Source organism: Oryzias latipes, chromosome 4, assembly GCF_002234675.1.
Source record: "Oryzias latipes chromosome 4, ASM223467v1".
Taxonomy (NCBI): domain Eukaryota; kingdom Metazoa; phylum Chordata; class Actinopteri; order Beloniformes; family Adrianichthyidae; genus Oryzias; species Oryzias latipes.
The window spans coordinates 2,204,721-2,222,032 of NC_019862.2; the positions used below are offsets into that span (position 1 = coordinate 2,204,721).

Sequence of the window (17,312 nt, forward strand, 5' to 3'; positions counted from 1 at the left end):
TTTTTTTTCTAATTTTGTCTCTTATAGTTGAGGTATACCTATGATGAAAATTGCAGCCCTCATCTTTTTAAGAGGGAACCCTTCCAAAATTGGTGGCAGACTAATTACTTTTTTGCGCCACTGTATGAAGAATTTTCCTTTCGATATTACCAATAATGAATGAGAAGGCAGACCATTTTCATTAGTTCGATATTTATTACACCCAAGATTAAAACAAGTACAAAGATAGTCCAGATAACAAAAACTGACCATGTCAGTTGCGGGTATTTCCATCATTTGCTGCAATGACAGCTTGAGAGCAACATCTCATGCTCCTCGCCACCCTTTTGATGTTGTTCTGAGACAAAGCGTTCTACTCTTCCACAAGTGCTACATACAGTTCTTCCAGGTCACTTGGGGGTGGGGTACAATTATCCAGTCTCTGGTTCAGCTGGTCCCAGATGTGCTCCATTGGGTTCAGGACAGGGGTCATTGCTGGCTAGACCATATGAGCCAATCCCCACTTCCACTTGTTAAGCACTAAGCCATGACACTATGCTATTGAGCTGTTCAGTGAGTCATCAGTATGTGACCACAAACTTCACGAACCGGAGTAATCTGCATCTTATTAACATTACAGAGCTGGTGTTTGGCTGATAGTGCTGAGAGTAGCCATCAGTGGTCATAAAGGGATGGACATGGTCAGCAACAACACAACCATGCTCAGTTGGTACTAAGGGGCCCAAAGTGTGCTTAAAATATCCCCCACACCATTACACCACCACCAGACTGAACCGTTGATACAAGTCAGGATGGATCCATGCTTTCATGTTGTTGAGGCCAAATTCCAGAGTCTAACCCTACCATCTGAATGTGGCAGCAGAAATGGAGACTCATCAGACCAGACAATGTTTTTCCAATCAGTGTTGGTGAGTCTGTGTGAATTGTAGCTTCAGTTTCCTGTTGTTAGCTGACAGGAGTGGCACCCGGTGTGGTCTTCAGCTGCTGTAGTCCAAGGTTGGAGGTGTTTTTCCAACCTTTCTCTGTGAACCCTAGAGGTGTTTTCCTCTGTTAACCATTCAAAGTCACGTCAATCACATTTCTTCCTCATTCAGATGCTCGGTTTAAACTGCAGCAGATCGTCTTGACCGTGTCCACAAATGAGGCCAAAAGTTTTGAGAATTACATCAAATTGGAAAAGTTGCTGCTTCGCTTTTAATAAAAGCAATTTGCATATCCTCCATAATGTTAGGAAGAGTGATCAGATAGATTGCATAGTCCTTCTTTGCCATGAAAATGAACATAATATACTTCATCACTGCTGTCATTAAGGGACCTGCAGAGATCATTTCAGTCATTGTCTTGTTAACACATCTGAGAATGTTGCCGAGCACAAGGCCAGAGATCATCATATCAGGCTGATTGGGTTGGAATGGCAGACTTGACATGTTAAAGGGAGGGTGAAGCTTGAAATCATTGTTCTTCCATTGTTAACCATGGTGAGCTGCAAAGAAACGTGCAGCCATCACTGCGATGCATAAAAATGGCTTCACAGGCAAGGATATTGTGGCAACTAAGATTGCACCAAAATCAACAATTTATAGGATCATCGACAACTTCAAGGAAAGAGGTTAAATTCTTGTTAAGGCTTCAGGGCATCCAAGAAAGTCCAGCAAGCGCCAGGATGGTCTCCTAAAGAGGATTCAGCTGTGGGATCAGAGTGCCACCAGTGCATAGCTTGCTCAGGAACGGCAGCAGGCAGGTGTGAGCGCATCTGTACGCAAAGTGAAGCCAAGACTTTTGGAAGATGGCCTGGTGTCAAGAATGGCACCAAAAAAGCCTCTTCTCTCCAAAAAAGACATCAGGGACAGATTGATCTTCTGCAAAAAGTCTGGTGAATGGACTGCTGAGGACTGGGGGAAAGTCATTCTCTGATGAAGCCTCTTTCTGTTTGTTTGAGGCATCTGGAAAAAGGCTTGAAGAAAAAGTGAGTGCTACCCTCAGTCCTGTGTCACGCCAACAGAAAAGAATCCTGAGATCATTCATGTCTGGGGTTGCTTCTCATCCAAAAACACACCCATGAATAAAGAATGGTACCAAAACACGCTCCAACAGCAACTTCTTCCAACAATCCAACAACAGTTTGGTGACCAACAATGCATTTTCCAGCACGATGGAGCACCATCAAGGCAAAAGTGATAACTAAGTGGCTCAGGGACCAAAACATTGAAATTGTGGGTCCATGGCCTGGAAAATTCCCAGATCTTAATCCCTGTAGTTGCATTTACATGGACAAAAGTAATCAGAAAGAATCTGAAGAAAAATGCGTCATGTAAACACGCCGTTCAGAATAGTCACACTTTTGGCAGAAAAGTGCAACCCCTTCTGAACAGAGCCATCAAGCATAATGTGTTCACCATGAACCATTTAACACATCAAATTAGTGTCTGCTGGCTCTTTTTTGACATCAAATATGATGCTTTTCTAAAAATGGGTTAATAAACTAGACACTGCCGTCACATGTGGGAGAAGCTTTTAACCTCATGGCGACATGGAAGCATTGACTGTATATCTCAATGTACAGAAGACATGGAGGAATCAAGTGTATTTATTTTGAAAAGCTCTTCAAAAGCATCGGTAAACATGTCTCCATGTCTGGGTTCATGAGATCATTCAGTCTTTTTTTCCCTTTTCTTACCACAACTTTAGCTTGCAGGGGCTGCATCTTAATGACTGTGCTTTTAGCGGTACTTCTGTTAGTCCAGTGCTTCTTAAATAGTGTGGCGCGCCAGGGAGGGGGCGCGCAGTAGTAGCGGTTTTAGGCACAGGCAATACGGCAATTGCCCGGGGCTCAAATTTAACGAGGGGCAGTGGCGGCAGCACCTCAGTGTTTGGGAAAAAAAAATCGGTGCCACTATGGGTTTCCTATGATCCGTTACATCAGTTTGTGATGGCCTGAAACTGAACTGCCGTCACTGCAGCTGCTCCTGTCTGTGAGAAGGTAAAGGAGAGGGGAGGGGGCTCAGGCTGCCAGGTGGAACGGCGCACGGAGCGCTGCCTCTATTGAGCAAGACCAGGATCTTACGCAAAACATTATCTTTTTCCAAGGGGGGGCTTGCAAAAAATAACTGAGAAGCACTGTGTTAGTCCAAGGAAGAAAAAAATAATAATATTGTTTTAATGCAAATAAGGAAAATATATCATCTATCAAGCTGACTGGGAGAACGATCAGATTCTCCTCAGTGTTTGTTTGGGACAGCCCTTCTTCTAATATATGAGCCTATGTTTATTTTTAAAAAATTTTTAAACACAAATAAGTCCCTCCTGAGTTCAAGTTGCAACCTTGGCTAAACTATGAAAGAAAGAAAAAACCCCAGAAGATATGGTAAATGATAGATATGACAAATCTAGTGACATACAGAACAGACCAAAAGTTTGGACACACCTTCTCATTCAAAGAGTTTTCTTTATTTTCATGACTATGAAAATTGTAGATTCACACCGAAGGCATCAAAACTATGAATTAACACATGTGGAATTAAATACATAACAAAAAAGTGTGAAACAACTGAAAATATGTCATATTGTAGGTTCTTCAAAGTAGCCACCTTTTGCTTTGATTACTGCTTTGCACACTCTTGGCATTCTCTTGATGAGCTTCTAGAGGTAGTCACCTGAAATGTTTTTAACTTCAAAGGTGCGCCCTGTCAGGTTTAATAAGTGGGATTTATTGCCTTATAACTGGGGTCGGGACCATCAGTTGTGTTGTGCAGAAGTCAGGTGGATACACAGCTACTACTGAATGGACTGTTAGAATTTGGATTATAGCAAGAAAAAAGCATCTAAGTACAGAAAAACGAGTGGCCATCATTACTTTAAGAAATGAAGGTCAGTCAGTCCCAAAAATTGGGAAAACTTTGAAAGTATCTCCAAGTGCAGTCCCAAAAACCATCAAGTGCTACAAAGAAACTGGCTAACATGCGAACCCCCCCAGGAAAGGAAGACCAAGACTCACCTCTGCTGCAGAGGATAAGTTCATCCGAGTCAGCAGCCTCAGAAATGGCAGGTTAACAACAGCTCAGATTAGAGAGCAGGTCAATGGCACACAGAGTTCTAGCAGCAGACACATCTCTACAACAACTGTTCTACGGAGACTGTGTGAATCAGGCCTTCATGCTAGAATATCTGCAAGGAAACCACTGCTAAAGAAAGGCAACAAGCAGAAGAGAATTGTTTGAGGTAAAGAACACAAGGAATGGACATCAGACCATGGAAATCTGTGCTTTGGTCTGATGAGTCCAAATTGGAGATATTTGGTTCCAACCACCGTGTCTTTGTGCAACGCGGAAAAGGTGAACGGATGGACTCTACATGCCTGGTTCTCACTGTGAAACATGGAGGAGGAGGTGTGATGGTGTGGGGGTGCTTTGCTGGTGACACTGTTGAGGTTTTATTCCAAATTGAAGGCATACTGAACCAGCATGGCTACCACAGCATCTTGCTGCAGAATGCTATTCCATCCGATTTGTGTTTAGTTGGACCATCATAATTTTTTAACAGGACAATGACCCCAAACACACCTCCAGGCTGCGTAAGGGCTATTTGACCAGGAAGGAGAGTGATGGGGGGCTGTGCCAAATGACCTGGCCTCCACAGTCACCGGACCTGAACCCAAACCCTAACCTAAATACACTTTTTTCACACAAACATGAATATTTTCACACTTTTCTCTTGTTTGAATTCTCAAACCTTCCTAAAAATTAGGTCCAGGATCTTAGAATGAAAACAAAGATCTGAATGATGACGGATTTCTGATCTAAAGAGCTCCGCGTTTCTGTACAGGAGACACAGCATGGACTGGGGAGATTGAAAAGTTCTCCGGCCAATCAGGACACAGAACAGCGTGCACAGTTTAAAAAAGGCAGCATAATGGCTCTAAAAGAATGAGCTAAACCGGGAAAGATGAACTGTGATATAGAAAGAGAAGACTGTCTTCTGTTCTGTTTGACATGGAGTTTTAGAGGGTTTCAGGTTGGAGCACAGACTGCATAAGGGTGGAAGGAAATGTCACGTCCTGACCATGTGGCGAGATTTAAAAAAAAAACACGGGTCTCTGCTATTGTTCAGTGGGCCGGACCAAACATGGAGGCGGGCCGGATCCAGCCCGCGGGCCATAGTTTGCCCACCCCTGCAGTAATGAAATCAGGTGGCTACTATGGTGGCTACTATGAAGAACCTACGATATGACATATTTTCGGTTGTTTCAGGCCTTTTTGTTATGTATATAATTCCATGTGTTAATTCATAGTTTTGATGCCTTCAGTGTGAATCTACAATTTTCATAGTCATTAAAATAAAAAAAAACTCTTTGAATGAGAAGGTGTGTCCAAACTTTTGGTCTGTACTGCAAATACAAAGCTGTCAAGAATGACAGATAATGTAACTCTCAAAAACATAAGGTAAAGTTATTTAATTTGGTGAGCAGTACCTTAGAATTTTCTACCCAAACTCTACCCAATATGACTCATTAGCGCCACCACATGGCCAGATAAAATAAAACACATTTGGGCCTATAGCCCCCCCAAACATAAGTTGTAAAAGCATTTTATCCTTTATATTCCTTGGATGCCATAAAAACCTTTTTTTTTTATTTTCTAAATTGGGGTGCCCACTTACATCTGACAATATTTTCAACAATTTTGGATTTTTTGTAAAACCACTTATACACTTTCTGTTCAAACATACTATAAAACAGCTTCACTAATGTCTGTATTCACCAGAGTAGGACCACCACAAAACCTATGATATCCTGTATTTTGCACAATTCATCACAGTTTTCTTCAAAAAAAAAAAGTCATGTAGATTAGAGGGGTGTGGTCATCAGCTGTCTACAGTCTATTTGTATGAACATGTGATGGCAGTAGAAGAATGTCCAAGCACAAGTTTGCTCCTACAAGGTTGGGTCAATAACAATCACCTTACACTAAAGATAACCATCATTTTTTTAAAATAAATTACACTGACACTTCAACCTTTAACACCAGAGCTGTTGCTAGGGACAACAAAATAACACTCTTTGAACTACCGTAACTATTCAAACATCTACCCAAATAACATGGTTTCCACAGATTCAGAAATAAGGGGCTTTATTGTATCTATTGAGGTAAAATTGGGGACTGTGTTGTATCATCACAAAATCAATTGACTTTTTTTTTATATCAATTGGTGGACCATGCATTGAGGTGCATCTCAAATCATGTGAGAGGGAAAGATATACACCCCTAGCAGAAAGGCCTGTAGCATGCAGTTATCAAGTATAGTTAATTCCCAAATCAATACATAAAGTATTTTCAATTTGTTATTGGCTACAGGGAATCATTGTGTATATAAAAGCCATGTGGAAGATGGCAGGATAAGCTGCCCCACTATAATACAGTTCTGTGACTTAACAACATAGACTTCACAGCTTAGAGAGACTGAATCAATGACAGAGATAACAGGCCTTCCTCTCATCTGCAGCAATGATTGCCCCTCTGTGAACAGCAAGGCCAGCAAGCACATCAACAGCCAGTTTAAAAACATAAGCTTCACAACAGTCTCAGCAGGGTTCAATACATGAAAAATTATATAATTATAAAGACCAATAAAGGAAAAACAAGCTCAGTAAAAAGAGGTGGGCTATTTTTGGGTAAATGATTTTCTCTTATATCTGCCCACGTTCTAACCACTGTGGTTTACATTAAATTGAGGACACCATTTACAATTTGGCACTTTTTAAAAACATACCTACATTTCTGTGTAGATGCAATCAAAGAATTATTAATTCTGAAAAGATGAGACTACCTATCTTGGTCAGAGAACCAGTCTTGCAGTGGGGGCAGGGACCCAGATGAGGTGGTGCCATGGTTGGGGGAGGGAGCAGCATTCTGAGTCAATGTGGTTAGCTTAGCAATAATCTGACTGTACCCAAGTGAAACATACTCTTCCTGGTCTTTACACTCCGTTTACCCCTCCCTACAACACACACACACACAGATTTCTATCTGAGTTGTTGTGCAGCAGACTTGCCAGAGTTGCGTGTGTGTGTGTGTGTGTGTGTGTGGCCACACTGCCTGTGTCCTGAACACCAAGGGTTAAGCCCCTGCCATTTTAACACCACTGACTGATCAGACCATTAGGGTGTTACCTAACAAAATGGAAGCATTTAACCCCCTCTCTGCCAGCCTGCGTCACTGCGTGTCTTTGAGACTGAGGGAACATTAAGAAACAGAGCAATGCCAGGGAAATGAACGCCACTGAAAGTTGCATTGGGATTCACCTTTAGCATGACAAGGATGCCAAAAACAGTCCTAAGCAGCCTGAAACTGCATAGCAATGCTTTAAGCTAAACTGTTAAGCGTTGCTTGAACTTCATACACACAAAGGTTCTCATGTACTGAAGAAGAATTCAAATTATCCTAAAACAAATGGACGCAAACAATACAAAATTAAAGAAGAAGCAGTGCAACAGCTGACATCTATTTCAATAAAATACATTGTTTATTTTGACAATGTGCAAAAAATGTTTATGTCTGATGTAAATATAAGATATAAAAACAATAGGAAGCTGAGACAGATTTCACGTTTCATTTTGATTGTTATTTTCTGGCTCTTGTGTGTCTTGAGTTCAAGTGAAACCATTGGCATTTCACATTTAATGACATATTGTTGGGTTTATTATTCCTTACTGTTTACTGTTAATATTTTAAACAATATGAGCTTTCCAATAGACTATTGCTTTTAACAGACGTGTTTTATGCACAGTAAAAACACTCAATAGATTTTGCTCCTTTAACAGAAACTGTGTCCTCCTTAATCTGCTTTAAGTACTGGTTTTAAAGAAAATGCTTAGTAATGTTCAAAACAAGTCAAATTCAGGACTTGGACTTAAACACAATCATAAATAGATGCCATGCCCCACGATAAGATACATATTTAGTCCAAGGATTAGATACATATTGTCATATTGTACCAAAATAAATGTTATTTTCTTTTTTCCCCCCCTTTTTCTTTTTTAAGAGTATAATTTAGAAAAAAGAACCTCTACCTGAATACTAATGTCTTTCATTGTAATAAAATAGTGACATTGATTTTATTTAATGATTACAATGTTAAGCTCTACAAATGTATCTCATATACAAGTTGCTTTTACCCAACCAAATTCATAGGGCTTTTATTTTGGTAAATTAAGAAATATTAGTTCTTAAAAGGTAACAGATTGTCTGGTTTTTACAACAACTTTTTTCAGTATCAGAAAATAATAGAATGAATGTGCCTTAACCAATAAAGTTCTATAAGTATGATTGAGGAAATAAAGTTCTGTTTCTTTTCAGCATTGCTTAATGTAGCTTTTTCAGTACTTTTAAACGGTTCAGGAGCCTGAATGGTGTTTAAAAAATAAAGGAAAAACAAAACAAAACACTAATTCTTTCCAGAAACATTAAGCATAATGAGGGAACGTAACAGGGCGAAGGAGAAGGCTTCAATGTGGCTAAGAAGCTTTATTTACATGACAGTCTGCATTGCAGCTGCAGCTACGTTTTTCTCACACGTGGAAGTAAACACAATTTCACTGCTCATTGCCATGACGTTGGCCTTTTTTCAGAGTGTTGTGCACATGACTCTGATCCATCAGGTCGCTAAACTACAATCTATTGCTGTGAGGTTCTGAAGAACTTTGACCTTCTTTGCCAACAGCATTTTGGCTGACGCTCTGTGCATGACCCGCTGCACAGCTGCACGGCCTCACACATTCACTTTAAAACACAGCAATCTGCGTTTTTACATGATACTGACAGCAACATGGCACAGAGCTTTGGTTCGGTACCCATACAAAGTAAAAACTACCGTGAGTAGCACATGTCTCACAACAACAAAACAAGCTGCTTAAATTGATCAAAGTAAATTCAACCTCATTAAATTCAAAAGTCTTGAAGTAGTTCTCCAAGGCATTACCAAAGCATTAAATATACCGTAATTTCCGGACTATAAGCCGCTACTTTTGTCTTGCGCGAACAGCCCTGCGGCTTATTCAGTGACGCGGCTAATTTGTGGATATATTTGGCGGCCGCCTTGAGCGTACTTTCAGTCTTAGAGCATGGGTTGAATGCATAAACCAACTCCAAGCAACAAGTCTTTTGTTTTTCAACATACCTCTAAGCAGCCAAACAGCATGGCCTTGACTTCAGGTCTTAGACACTTCAGTCATGGTTCAACAAAAAGAAACACGCATGCCCAGCCGCATCCCAGAATCCTTTGGTGCTATTAGACTCAACTTGCACGTGATACAATATGACAGCGTGACAGCTTTTAAGTTAAAAGCAATCGTTAAAAGCAGCGTGAAAAAATCCACCATCACCAACGGGTTTGGAAAAGCCAGTCAGCTGCATGACGGAGAGAACAGCGCATGCTCAGGAGTGAATTTACCTCAGAGTCATAGTGACACTAGCCCATCTATTAGCAGCTCCGTAATATACCAGATGATCTTCTAAACGTGCTTTTATTATTGTTATGGTTATTATGAAGCGCCTGTTCGCTCATTTTATTTTTAATCTGTGTGGTCAGTGCTTTTTTGTGGCAGAACGAAGCCGGAAGAACGGTTAGGTGAAGGCTAACAGGCGCTAACAACAACAGTTAGCCTTTAATGAACATAAATCCATGCGGGAAATTCCGCAATCTGCAGCTTGGCTGCACGTAAACATGTGGGAATAACATCAGCCTTTATTTTGTCGGGACACGACTGGAAACACAAATCCATGTGATTGTTTGAACAGTTTCTAAGGATTGAGCAGAATTTTGCTTTGAAAAGCTCACACCGTCACCATCTTCTCCTGCTGCTCGTTCACATAGAGCTGCGGGACCGATGGCAGTCTGAAAGCTCCCACACGTAACAACACATCCGCCCCTCATCCACAAAACGTACAGTATTAAGTCCGATTGCTCTGCACAGACACGATTTCTCCCGTCCACCGGCAGCCGCGCCCAGCGATTGGGCGCAATGGGGACGAAGCGCTACTCTCTGGAACCGCCCTCGCGAGGCGTGTCGGAGAAGATAAGAAGGGGAGACAAGGAGCCCGCGGGGGGAGGGTGGAGCGCATAGGCGTCCGCGGAGCAACAGTGTGTCACTGTTGTGGAAGGAAACTTCTGGCGCACGTGCCGCGCTGAGGCGCGCGCTTTTCAGTCGCCACTGCTTTATTTTACTGGTGTGTTTTTTTAACCAGCCCTGTTACTACCATAATGCTGCCGCGACACAAGCGGAAGGAGAGCTGCTATCCCGTTCTCCCCTCCATAGGGATGGGTACCGTGCCCCGGTATTGAAACAGCCCCGGGGCCGCATTCTTCAAGACCGCAGTATCGTTAAGATCTGACCTGAACGGTTCTGCTATCGGTACTGGAGAAGTTACTTTTTCTTTTTTTTTTTGTGTCCCACAAAATATAAGCGTTATCTGCCATATTTAATTCACCAAGTCAGTCAATTTTCCGTTAATTAATGATGATATTAATTTCGGTATTCTCGTTGAAGCGGAGAGCTCTGTCTGTCTATTTGTGTGCACGGGGGGCGGGGCTGTTGTTCAGACAGCACGCGCCGCGCACACACACACAAGACAAGGCAGCGCACACACAGTCAGTGGCGATCTTGTAGGGGACACGTGAGCGCCCCAGACTAAGAACTAACGTTTCTTCGTAAAAATTATTAAGTTTGCCTACTATGCTGTCACCTTGCTACTACGATGACCGTATGTTGCGCTGTTTGTGCAGAACAGGCTGGGACAGCGGGAGGGGGGGGTGGGGGTGGGGGCGTTGCACGCGGAGCATACAACAAACAGGTAGAGAGGCGGGGCTTAGACTCACCGCTTATGATTCCAGACCCGCGACAAACTATCAGCTGCTTCCTAATACTTAAAAATAATTAATAACTAATGATAGTTGTCATCCGTAAAATTAATATCATTTATTGGGTTTACTGGATTTAAAGAAAAATAAATGGAGTTGGCAAAATAGAAAGGAGTCTGCATCAAAGTGAATTTGTTTCCATCATTTAACTTAACTTAACTCTGGTGTTTGACAGACAGAAAAGTCTATTCAAGGTTGTGGAAAATGGACAAAAGATCAAATGAAACATCACACTCATAAATAATAAAAACAATTAGATTAAATAATTAAATGAATATCCTGTCTGGAACATTCTCATGTATAAAGTAAAATGTTTTGTTAAAAAAAACAATGTTGTTGCATAGTGAGGAAATAAAACACTTTATGTTCTTAATTTGTTATTTATTATTTTTCGTCCTCAAAAAGTATCGATAAGAGTACCGATAAGAGTACCGGATCGATAAGCAGTATCGATAAGAGTAGTAGTATCGTTAAAACCTTAACGATACCCATCCCTACCCCTCCATGCACTGCTGATACTTGCTCATTCTTAAACACTGACAACAGTGTGGCGACCCGGGGCTTAGCCCCGCCTTAAACCACTAAGACTCATGGGAAATGGGGAATCGCGGATGTAAATTTCCTCATCATAACTGAGGGATGTAATGTTGATTATATGGTTACTGTTTGTAATTTTATGTATGATACCTCAATTGTCAATAAGTAAAAAAAAAAACTAAAAAAAAAAAAAAAACTGAGGAACTTGTGAACAGAAGTGAGGTCCATGCTGTTTGGCAGATGTGGGTATCTTCAAATACATGAGATCATGCTATACTGACTCCTCCCACCGTGAGGTTTAAAGCTGCAGCCAGTCTGAGTCAGGACATGCTTTGTTAGGCTGGCCGCGTTCCTTAATGCATGCGGCTTGTACGCTGATGCGGCTTATGTATGTAAGAAGGAAGCTCAACACGTGAAAATGTGTGAGTGCGGCTTGTAATTGGGTGCGCTTTATAACCCGGAAATTACGGTACATTTTACTCCTAAATAGTTTACAATAACCATTATACCCACAAACAAAGGGATGATGGGAAGCTGTTTGGTTGTCTGTGCAACACTGCGTGGCAGTCAGGTCCAAACCATTGGATTGGCAGACTGGGGTGATGGTTCCTCTTTTTATGAAAAGAGAATGGAAGGTATGTTTCACCTACCAGGAAATCACACTCCTCTGTCTTACTGGGAAAGTCTATTCCAGTATACCGGAGCAGAGTTCTGCCAATAGTAAAAACTCAGATTTGAAAAGAGTAAAGTTTCTTTACTGGTTGTGGAACAGTGGACTAGCTCTACACTCTCCATAGGGTAGAGACGAGTTTGTGAGAGTTTGCTCTTCCAGTCCATATGTATTGTGGATTTGGAGTAGGTGTTCAACTACGTCCCCCGTGGTCTATTGTGGAGGGGGCTCTATAAATATGGGGTCTGAGGAGCCTTACTGAGGGCTTCCTTGTCCCTGTATGACCGGAGCAGTAGCTTAGTCCACACAGCCGGCAGTAAGTCGGACCTGTTCCCAGTGCAAGTTGAACTCCGGCAGGGCTACCCTTTATCCCAGATTTTCTTCAAGATCTTTAAGTACTGAATTTTTGGTTGCAGCCAGGGGGCAATGGAAGTCTGGTTTGGGGACCACAGGATTGCGTCTCTGCCTTTGGCAGATGATGATGTCCTGTTGACTTCATCAGGCCAGGACCTCCAGCGTGTGTTAGGGTGGTTCACAACAAAGTGTGAAGCAGCTGGGACTAGGGTCATCACTGCCAAGTCTGAGGGTATGTTCCTGACCAGAGAAAGATGGTTTGTCCTCTCTGGGTGGCTGGAGAGCTCCTGGCTGGGTCAAGAAAGTCTGGGTATCTCTGCTTAAACTGCTGCCCCATAACCCGGCTCCAGATAAAAGGGAATCAAATTGATGAATGGGTTTTCAGAAACATCACCAGCTGTTAACATGGTGAAAACTTGATAAGGCAAGGCAGATTTGCAAACACACCGTTATCTGTTGTTTTTTTTTATAACTGACAAAATGCGCTATATGGAAATGAAATGAAGACATGATTTTGACATTACATACTGAAATACAAAATGTTGATGTACGATAATCTTAATACATTATCCATCTGGGAAATTATTTAATAATTATGTTTGTTACATAAAAATCAGCCAATGTGAACATTTTCTTTAGCAATAGTTTGAGTCAAAATAGCCATAAAACCTAAATTCATCAACACGCCTTTACATGTTAGAGGTGTGTCAAAATTTAAGTTTTTCTGCCTTAATATTATTTTAAAATAATTGAAACTCCCGACACTCCCTGAAAAGTTCCAGCAATCCGCTTTTAAGAAAAGATCTCCCACAACAAACAGCTGAACTGTAATTCACTTAAGTAAAATTGGAGTGAGGCATAAGGCCGAGCTGTGTCAGAGCGTAGTCAAAGATGTTTATCTCTTACTGAGAAATAATAAATAACCTCTAGATGTCAACTTCCTTATCTTCACTCTGGATTATTTACTTAACCTGCTTCTGTTCTGTCGGATTTTACAGCAAATGACAAGCACCACAAACAGGAACAGATTCCACTTTTCCAGACTGGATTATCAAACAGAAAAAAAAATGTAAGTACCATAACAAAAAGACTTCTATGGTAGATTGTATTCACAAGCTTTTGTTTTTTGTTTTATGACAACTCAGATAAACTGGTGTTCATTTTGATCCTTGAGTGGGATTAAAACTCAATATTCAAGAATAAACTGAATCCCTGTTTTCCATGGTACTAGTTCGTCTGTAAATGTTTAAATGTAGGGGTGTAACGGTTAATCGATTAATCCATTTATCAAACCAGTTTGATATATCTGAGGCAAGTTGCCAATCAAATCAATCTAAAGCATTATAATTTTTTTTTTCTTCAAAATAAAATCAGGTAGGTTTGTTTCACTCTAATGTGAAAATGACCAAGTGCATCAGCGGACAACAGGCATCTGATGTCATTAAAACTGATCAGTCCTTTATTCCAGTCCAATGAGTGGAAACACTTTGAATAAAGTCATGTGACCATCCAGTGTCTAGAATGTTCTAAGAATGTTCCCTATGGATTCTTTGGATGTGGAAAAACAACAGTGGTGAACTTTAGGACACTTAAGTGTGAATGGATTTGACATTCATTCTAGTTTACTTGTTTGTTTGGACACAGATTTCATTTCCACCCGACGCAGGACCGCAGCATCTGTACATTGACTTAACACTGAAACTCGTGCGAATGCAGCTTTAGAAAGATGCCGAGGTTGGAGCTCCCAGGAAAGAGGCCTAGAGGTAGACTAAACTGCATACTGTTTATTTCAAAACATACATGACACACACACACACACTGGCCTTTACTCAGCAGAACTCATTAAAAACACTTCCTGGTTTAAAAAAATAAAAAAGGAAGCTGTGCAGAAAATCCAACTTTTATTTAAAACAACACAAGCAGCAGCTGATTGACAAAAATAAACCATCTATGGCATCATTTGAAAACTAGAAACATTACATCGCCTTCACAGCCAAAACACACAAAGGCACCTTAGTAAATCAAAAAATGTTGTAGTGTTACTCTTTCTAAGCAGCACAACAAAGACACTGAAAGGGCCAGGCGGACACCACCAACACTTCAATGTGCCTTTGTCCCTCACCCTTATGACCCTTATGGCTTTGCTTAAATCACAGTTAGCCATTTCATGACATCATAAAATCCCCTGGAGGAAGTGGGCCCAACAACCAGCAATCCAAAACTAGAAAGTTGTTTTAAAAGAGCATGCTGACTTATATTAATCTGAGAAGAAAAAAGTATTAGTGTTTGCAATGTACTCAGATTTTCATTAATGTTCTGTTAAAATTGGATTCTTCAACAACCGCTGGTAAACTATTACTTTTAACAAGACAAACAGTTAAGCTTTGGTTCAATTGCTTCAGTTTCTATTCCTTAAATGAAAGAGCTGCTTGAGGCCTGTCCTCCCTAAACAGGCTTTTATTCAACAGAAACATTCTGTTTTTGCTAAAGTTATAAAAGCAAGAACGATGCATTATCCACTACAGAAACCAACAAACTTTTCTTTTTAATAAGGCAATAAATCTGAACTGAAGCTGATAACCAGAACACAACAATCAGTTTGTCTTGTAGTTTTACCACACAAGAGTGCAACACAAACCCATTTTATCGGCCAAATCCCACCACACAATGACACAATACTATAATATAATATAATAATTTTATTAAGAACAATTATTGTATATTGATATTAAGCATTATTATTATTATTGTTACCATGGTAACAGAGCTACCCCTTAGGCAGAGGGGTAACTTTGAGCCTTTTGCTAGAAAACAAAAGCGAATGGAGTCATGCATGTCCAGTTACATCATTTTCAGTGAAGCGTTTCATAAGATGCAACTTTCTTTGGGCAACTCCAAGCCGTATCATAGAATGCAATGTGACATCTGCATCCTATGATACGGCCTGGACCACCCCAGTCCAGGGTACCAATTGTCTTCTTGATTTGAATGAAGGGAGTTTGCTTAAAACAGATCATAAACACACTGCTGATCCCCTTCTTGGACAAAATTGATATTGGGTGAATAGAAATGTGTCTCGTCTGCTTAAACAGCTTGACCTGTGGTTTAATGGTCAAAAGCACAGATTAAAAACAAACAAATAAGTTAGTCACCATTCATAAATAAGCTCAAATGACGTGACCTTAATGACTAAAGAAGGTTGCAGTGACAGAAGTATTTAGTATTTAAATAAGCAGTGCATCTAATCGGACCCCCCACCCCCTACAGACTGTTAAAAGTAGATGATTTCCTGGCTTGGTGTTGTTAAAAGTAGATGTTTTCCGGCTTGGTGTTGTGTGGGCGGCTGCTACTAGGCAGACACCTTCCGACTGAGACGCAGTAGTCCACCATTACGCCTCTGTGGAGAGCCTTTCCACGGCTGACAAAGTTATCAGACCATTAAATAAACGCCCGCTGTGATGGAACGAGTGCGCTCACATCTACGGACTGTCAACAATAGTTGTGTTTTTGTAAACTTACGCGATGCAACCGGCTCCAACCCTGTAGCTCTTTATCTTCAAATAATTAATCACTGGTAAGCTAGAACATGATGCTGCTAGCGTCAACTTGGCTTGCCGACAACTGTCGGTCCATTTGTCCGGATTCCAAACAAGTGGCTACATAACGAGCTACCAGCACATGATCACTGCTGGTAGTTACGGAGATTACCCGCTGACTAGCTAAACCTGCAGCCTGTGCTGCCTTTAACGGGCTTGTCTTTAGGTCATTTATAGGGGTGTAACTACTGTGCGTTCAAATAGCGACACACAACAGACAATGAAACTGACCCGGTCCGAAAGACCGGGGCGAATTAAAAGACATGCTAACTAGCTAAGTTAGCATGCTAACGCTAACTCTGGCCACTCGCCTGCCAGATAGTCACACTCAAGGTATTCTCTCAAATCCGAGGTTAATTACAAATAATGCCAGTGTTGTTATACTTTTATATTTATGTTACAAATATGCCAACGTACTACTTCATTTAAACAATTGTGGCCGCTCTAAAAAATAAGTCTTGTAGGAAAAGTTTAGGTCCTATTCCTGTACTTAAGGTTTTTTTGGCAGTCTTATCGATAGGTAGGTGTATGTGTGCAGATGAGCCACACAAACTCGTTAGCTCAAATCAAGCCTTGCTAGCTAGCTTAACTTGCATTAGCTGAGCTAACACCGACAGAGAAACTTCCGTCACATTTCAACTCAAATAAGTACCCAGGACTACAGTAGAGCGATGGCGAAATAGTCGGATACATACTTAGAGAGTTTAGGAGGAGCTTGCCCGAGTTACCCTCGATCTTTAGTAGCTCGACGACAGTAAATTGCTTTAGCGTACAAATCCCGGGATCCCCTCTCGTCTCCTGTCCGCTGCCACTCCGGTTGCCAGATAATGTCATGAGCCACCACAGGCGGCGTCATGCTGCGTTCAGAGACAACTCGGAAATGTTAGTTCAGTGTCAGGTGCCAGAGCACAAACAGGGGCATCGCGCGCGCGCACACACAGACACGGATTTTTCTTGTTTCCCACCTTTTCTTTTTTTGCATTGAAGCACATTTTTATTTTTTACTTTACAGACTATATTAAGACTTTCCTCGAAACCACCAAATCAAATTCTAACGAAATGTCCTCTCATGACCAATAAAAGCTTCCATTAAAACTGTTTACATTTTGCTTTATCCTAACAATAAACACATGAGCATAATGAGTTGGGCCTGCAGTATTACTATTATATATGAGGCAAACAGCAATTTGCCATTCACATAGAATAAGATCCTTTTGTACAGTAAGACTGTGGATAAGCAACTT

General features: G+C 41.1%; 1 protein-coding gene across 2 annotated transcripts in view; it reads right to left on the reverse strand.

Annotated features, from left to right (window-relative positions):
* LOC101167110 (transcriptional repressor p66-alpha) overlaps nucleotides 1-16,917 on the reverse strand; it is a 29,673-nt gene extending 12,756 nt beyond the window's left edge. For both annotated transcript variants that reach the window (XM_011473510.3, XM_011473505.3), the window contains exon 1: nucleotides 16,764-16,917. The gene's annotated coding sequence lies outside the window, so the exon portion shown is untranslated. The remainder of the gene's footprint in view (nucleotides 1-16,763) is intronic.
* Nucleotides 16,918-17,312: the final 395 nt, after the last annotated feature.